Here is a 7,781-nt window from a genome sequence, read left to right on the forward strand (position 1 = left end):
TGGAAGCGGGCTGTGGAAGAAGGAGGATAAACCGGCACCTGTACCCTCATAACATATAGCCGTGCCCCTCTACCCGGGGTCCAAGCGGACGTCTACGTTCGTGCATACGCATCCGCGGGTGTTGGACCGTGCCGTTTGTTTGACGGCGAGAAGGACCGTCGCGCGACACTACCCGCTTCCTTTCCTCCTTCCTTCCTTCCTTTCTTTCTTTCTTTCTTTCGTTCCTTCTTTTTCTTTCTCTCCTCTTCTCCTTTGTCTCTTCTCTTCCTCGTTCACCTTCAACCGGATTCTATTCAACTCTCTCTTTCTTTCTTTTTCGCCGGCGTGTCTACGCCAGTGGAAGCGATCCGTCAGGGGTTCGAGATCTCGCGCGAGGATATGCGGCCCTGCGCGGTGGATGGCCTCGCAAAGAGAACGTTCTCGCTGCGTCTCGCTATTTGTCTTCCTTGCCGTTGATATCCGATACGACCGGCTACCTTCTTCGTCTTCGCTCGTGCTCTATCGGCCCTAAGACTATCCACGATGGGATCGGCTCTCAGGCCAGCTGTTAGGGGGACATCGTTTCTAACGATTCCGCGTTTCACTCGTTCCACGCCGCTTGGAGGATGGATGGGTATAGATTGCTTGGAAATTTCGCGTTTCTTCGCGTATGCGAAGGGAAGATGTGTAATAATAATATTATTGCTATTACGATTTTGGTAAATTGGGGTAACGAAAATTGATAGGAAAGTTTGTTGTGTGAATAAGGAAGGGAACACGTAGTGTTTGTATAAAACTCGGTTGGGTTCGGAAACACGGAGGGAAAATACAAGGGAATTTGTTAAGAAATGATGAGAAAAGGTGATCGTGTGGGCTGGAACTACGGCCCTGAAGAGCATGTACGCGATGCTGTGCATAGAAGTGTTCGTCTATATACAAAGCGTAGGCGGCGCTCCTAGCAGGTGCTCATTAGATTACAGGGACGATGTTCGAGATGTTAGCCACCTTTTACTCACTGCTCGAGAGGCCTCCACGCAAGATTGGGATCTCCGTGGTGTTCTCTCCTCGACGTCGTTCGGGACCACCTCCTCCTCCTCCTCCTCTTCTTCCCTTTCCACGCGAAACACGGTGCACCTTCTCGATTTGCTCTTCCTCCTCCTTCTTTCTCGTCAATGTTCCCTGACTTTTTGCTACTTAAGAACTTCTACTAAGGTCCGAGTGTGAAACTAGTCTAGACCGAGATTCATCCTCGCTCTTCTAATTATGCTCGACATTCTCCTCACTCTCGAAATATTTATGGATGCAAAGTATATGGAAAGTAATGGGTTTGATCGGATTTTTCGCTTCATTAATTATCCAATAGAAGAATCTTATTATGGAATAAGCTAGATTGTCTAGCGATCGAGTACACCAATAAATAACGCGATGGTCAACCGCAAACGACCTCTGTCCTTATCGCTATCAGCCTCCTATAAATCCTAACCCGCATCTTCACCCCGTTAAAATATGTCGGTTCTGCCGTGTGATCTTGGTTCTCTCTTGAGACCAACACTTGATCCACTTACAATCCATTGAGACTTCTTAAAAATTCGCGAAAAAGAAGAAGCAGCTTAAGAAGAGAGAGAGAGAGAAATCGACAAATCGTCTGACTACTACTGATCTAATTCTACTCATCGTTACGTTATTTCTCGAACAGAGAACTCGTAATAATTCTTGCGTAAGTTTGCTTTCACAAATGCAAACAAAAGGAGCACATTTCGAATTAAAGATAACGAAAATCTAAATACAACAGAAAGAGAGAATTTAAGGAGAAATTAAGACAGGAATAAAATTATAATATTTCTACGCTTCCCTCCATTTCTCACGAAATCAGTGAAATCAATCTCCCGTAGCCTAACTGCGCGAGCTACCGTCAGATCGCGCGCGTGTCAGGCAATGGGACCGCGACCTGGGCGCCAGCCTCACCGACTTGAATTTGTCGCTCCATATCTCGCCCCGGAATTTATGAAAGCCGGCCTCGCCATAATTTACGCGGTCAGAGTTGCATGCAGTAAATAACAGCGGACAAAGCGAAGCTGGACGGTGCAGGAGGCGGCCCTCGAGCGGAATCCTCCTGTCATTTCATTTCTCTTTGGACGAGACTTTTTAAGAATAAACGCAAAATGACATAGAATCGAACATTGCGACATTATTAAAAAATAATTTGAAGAACCTTGTTACGGATTATTTTATCTTATTCACACTTTTATTTAACTAAAGAAATGCCTATTATAACAATCTCTTTTTTAATATTCTTCTAACCGGTGAAGAATCGATAAAAAGAAAATCTGTAGTCGATCTACGGTGTGTTTTCTCCTTGGATCCTGACCCAAATTATCGATTTATACGAAATACGATTTCGAAACCAGGTCACGGAGCCGAAAGAGATTATTGGGCGCAGAAACGTAGCCGCTTGGCTTCCGCGAGAAGATGGCAGCGCGCGGTGGCCGCCAGATGCCACGAACCGGTGCACGAGCTCGAATCACCGAACAGAATCTAATTACCGCCTAATTAGGACGATCGTGTATCGTCGGAGCGATTGCATCGAACAACGAGTTAAGGAGCGGTGCACGGCCCCTAGATAGGCCATATTTCCTCTCCGCGGACGACTTTCGATACACGGTGAAAATGATTAGCGACAATGCGGGGCGACTCGATCGTTAATTACCGGTACACAACGTGTGATACCGTTTCCTGGGCCATTTTTCTCCGTTCGCAGTTCGCACGAGTCGACTAACCCGAGAAACGTCTCTGCTTATGGATCACGAGATTCGTGAGAGGGAAAAACTTTTGGATCGATACGTCTGTTGATTATTCGCTGAGAGAGGAAGAAACGTAGGGAAACGTGTATAGAATTTATTTATCATGATTATCGTAAGTGAGAGAACATTCTAAAATTTTATACATTTATTGATTTATATTTTAACGTTTGGAGCTTTGAATTGAAAGATAAAGGATTTCGTGTGTCCTAAAAATTGAGGGAAAAATTCCATCGAAAGACAATAGAAATTAATTATATTATTATTATACACGTACGTTTCGAATAAATAAATATCCTCTCGCAACAAAACAACTCCTCTGTAACCTAACATAATACAATTCCTTTAAAAGAAATCCGGGTTAAATCGTAAAAATTCCAACTTAAAAAAAAGGAACGTTTTATGGTAATATCTCTTCGAAAAACTGTGAAGAAAAAAGGGAAAGAAAGAAGGAAAGAGCGAAGTGATGGTCACGGGAGCGGGATATGCCCGTTACTTAATCCCATTAACATAATCGAACGGCCGATCTAGCGCGTCCTCGCGAATGAAGCTTGGATTTAGCGTCGGCACTTGTAATGTTCGTCTCTAGCAATCAAAGCGAAGGAAATAAAGCCGCAAGTTCGCAAACAGTCGTCGGTTTATCCGTTTGGTGCTCGTTTCAAAAGTTGTCCTGGGTGTATACCTTCGCCGAGATAGTTGCTAGAGACGGATCGAGGAAGGGAGGATGGAAGTGGAGGAGAGGAAGGCCCGGCAAACTGGCGGCCAGGCGGCTTAATGACGATGTTAATTAATATATTTGAAGCGTCGGCGACGCGGCGAGACGGCACGAAACCGCTCGCGTCGATTAGCATAAGCAAACCGAGCGAGGCGAGCGCACGGTACGCTCGTCGAAGTGTTAATTCCTCGCCGGGTCGCCGCGTGGTCAGGTGATCCCGTGGAACAGGGTGAGGAAGAGGACGACGAGGATAGAGGGATAGTCGAAGAAAGAATATATATATATTTTTTGATATTGAAATATTTATAATAATACGATCATCTTTTGAAATCTTCACGAGATTCTTTCGTGAGGAAGAATATAGATTATGCGAAGGAGAAGTGCTTGGAGCGTAAGGATGTAAGAAAAGCGAAATATCGGAAATGAAATGCTCGAAAGGGAATAGTTGGAGGGAGAAGAGAGGATGGAAGATAAGAGGAAATCTTTAAAGAAGAAGAATCTTTAAAAGGAAGTATAAAGAATCTAAGAGACTTATGGAAGAAGGCACTACAAAGAAGGAGGAATGGCATTGTTTGGTTAAGAACTTTAGGAAAGAAGAAAATGAAGTAAGAAGTGAAGAAGCTGCAAGAAAAAAGATATAATTCTTGGGGTGGAGAATTAAAATAAATGAAACTAAACCTCCCAAACTTTTTAAAAATTGAACAAGAAAAAACGGTATATAAAATACCATTCTTTTATTTTAATTAAATACGAATCAAAAAAGATCCAATCCAAGAAATAATAACCATTGTATCTCTCTCTTTTCTGAGAAGTTGAATCAACAATTTTTCAAAAAAAAAAAAAAAAAAATGGAATCTCTTCGACGCAAAGTACCGTTCATCCTCCCAGAGTCCTAGAAAAGGGGTCGAAGGAAAGAGCAAAAGGCAAATGGAGAGAACAAGATCTCGACGGTAAAAACGAGAAAATAGAGAGGAAAGAAGAAAAATAAGAGGAGAGGCGATCTCGTGTGACGGTGAAGCGCGAAACGACGCGTGTGTCCAGCGCGGCGTAGCTCCTCTTAATGCGAGCCGAGTGCTCGGCAAACAAAGTCGCATTAGTGCGCACCCGATCCATTAATGAAATCAAAACGAAACCTATGAGAGGGAGAGAGAGAGAGAGGAGAGACGTTCCTTTCGCTGGATTGCGTCATTAGAGCTGGCCAGTCCAGAGCTGGTGGATTAACCGTGGGATCAAGCCACGCACACCCGCCGATTATGTCACACCATTATTTCATCCGTTTATGTCTTTATGCGACGTCCGTGTATTTCGTCAGACGTGCACGCGCATCATTAACGCGCGTAATAACAGCCACGACGACCAGGAAAGGATATCGTGAATTACGAGAAAGAATATCGCCCGATTCTCGTAAATTGCGTGTATGATTGGACCTATGTAAGTTGAGGGAGGAATTGTTGAATTCTTAGACGAGGAAAGAAAGAGCGAAAATTATTCGATCTATAGCTACAACTACGTCACGATTGATCATCGAAGAAACATGGAAGAGATACTCCATTAGAAACACTTATTTCACTCGTTATAAATGGTCGGAGAAAAATCGTTGCACAAACTTAATAATCTCTGTTTCGGTATCATCCTTAACCCTCGATAAATCGGCGAACGAATCTCTCACGAGTTCCCATCATTTCCCTCAAGATCGCTCAATCAGCTGACTCTCGCAAGTACTTGTCACTCAATCTTAATTTCACCAGAGGCGGCCCGCTATTCCAACACTATTCATCCCGATTGCGCAAAAACCGATTAATTCGCGCGTTCGTTCGCTCGCCACTATCTCTACTGCAACTACAAACTGCATGCTTCGATTAGACGACCATAATTTAACCGTCGCTTCCAACCCGTTAAGATTATTTTCCACATTTGCGGTGGATTCCTCCGATTATCATCCGATGGGATCGTCGTTTGAGACCAATTCTTCTTGCAACAATAAGTTTCCAAGAAGTTCCAAGACTCGATCTTATTAATAATTAATAATGCAGAGTGTAGAAGCAAAGCGAGAAAGCATCTCTGTGAACGGGCAGGTCGCAAATCTTCGAGGGAAGAGAGAATCGATACATATACGGACGAGCGAATAATACCAACCGCCCGATTTGTACGCTATTAGCACCGAGAGTGGATCTCCGATCGCCGTAGTGTAATTCTCGATCGTACGACCGTTACTCCGTGAAAATCGGTCGTAAAAAGCCTGTTGGCGAGTCGAGGGCGATCGCGCCTTCTCCTTTTATTGCTCCATACCTCTGTGGCAACCTACTAACGACAACCGAGACCTATCCCTATCTGCCCCGAGTTATGTATACGCGTAAATCCCCTTATCTTTTCGTAGATACAACTTGCTTGCCTCTCTTCTTCTCCTCCTCCTCGATGCAATTTCGCGTCTCTTCGCGTCTCTCGTTGAAGTTTCCACGGTCACGGAAGTTCGATGAAGAGAAGATTTCGAAGCGAAATGGTTAGATGGGAGGAAAGTGGGCTAAAGAATAAGCGAGTGCTCGTTATCGCTCGGCTTTTAAGGATCGAAAATGGGGGGCTACTGAATTCGTATTTATGATACGCTTGAAGAGTCCACGCGACTCTTTCTAAGAGGTGAATCTTGATGTTGTGGGTGGATATAAGTTGGCAGGAAATTGAAACGGAAAGATGGCTCGATAGTGGATAGCCTGGAAAGGAGACGGTTAAGGTTAGTAATTTTTAAAGGAAATTTATTTTTATCGATAGAGAATTATTATTGAAGAACGTTTCACAAGTGGAATCGGTTAGCCTGTGAACGAATCTCGTGTAATCTGTTAAGAATTCTTAGTTGCGAGAATTAGAAATTTCATAGTTTATAGTTATTTTGTTATACATAATAATTATTGAAATTTATTAGCTATAAATTTAAAAAATTTTAAATCAAAAGTGTCAAAGAGCTTGATTGTAAAGGAATAATTAGTGTCTAAGGTCATTTCGTTCCTTAGTAATTTCATCACACTATGGAAAGGTTAACTCCAATTTCATAATTAACCGTAGTATTATATAATTGATCCCTTACCTTACCGATTTTTCCATTGCTTCCATGTGTTGGTATTAGGTATTTATCACTTTAACGCCGTGTCAGGCCCAAGACGTTGAAATATTATACATAATTTGTACCTAGTAATCCGCGATCGTTTAATCCGAAGTCAGAGCCGCAGTTGAAGCACAGATTTAGGTTATGTTCGCTTATACTCGGACCTTAACCCTCGCGCTATCCTTAAATTGCTAATTTTTATCAACGAAGGAAAATTTTTAAACGCGCGCGATTAATCATACAATTTATAATATCATGCAATAAAAATGAAGATTCTATTAAAAAGAATCTCTATAACAAAAGAATCAATTGCTCATCGATCATCGTCTTTCGTTTTACCATTTGCCCCACCGCGTTACTTTTAACTAAGAAAAATCGATGATAACGCTATCCACTCACTTACTCAAAGCAGTCCCTATCTATTCCCCCCATAAGTTAAGAAAAATGGAGTTTCATCGTTGCAACCAGATTGCCAGCCAGACACCGTTCCCAAGTAGCTTATCATAGATGAAGCCCGATCGTCGTTAGGCCAACAGGAGAAAGGGATTCCTCCGCGAAGGAACAGTTGTTCGCCAGGTGAATTCTCGCGAATTAGCCGCGGTCGCAAAGCCATGAAATTTTATCGTGATGCGATGTGTACACTTAATTATTGTAATCCCCCCGATCGTACGTTCCTCGTAGGGACCCGCGTTCGCATATACGGTAAACCCCTTTATTGCTCCATTCATTGAAACGCGCCAGGCTACCTAACGACAACGACGACGACGACGACGACAACGACGACTACGACGACGACGACGACGACGACCTATTCCTATCGGACGCGAGTTATGTGCGCGCAAATATCGTTATCTCCTTATTTCTTCGCGACTCTCTCTCTCTCTCTCTCTCTTCATCTCATTCCTCTGCCCCTTGCCTTCGTCCTCTCTCTCTCTCTCTTTTTCTCTCTGTCTCTTTGTCTCGTTCTCGCGGCCGCTTGTTCTGCCAGACGGCGGTTTTCCTGGGCTCTCACACGGGTCGCCGATAAAGAATCTCCGAGGACGTTGTAATGTCAACGGACATTAGAACGAGAATATCGTAACGAGGATGGTGGCCGGTTGCGATCGAGCGCCAGAACCAAGAGAAAATCTCAAATGTTAAGCCGCGAATAAGCCGGGGATAAATGCTGGCCGGCAAGGAATTCTAATACCAG

This window comes from Apis dorsata, unplaced genomic scaffold (genome assembly GCF_000469605.1).
Source record: "Apis dorsata unplaced genomic scaffold, Apis dorsata 1.3 scaffold_123, whole genome shotgun sequence".
Classification (NCBI taxonomy): Eukaryota; Metazoa; Arthropoda; class Insecta; order Hymenoptera; family Apidae; genus Apis; species Apis dorsata.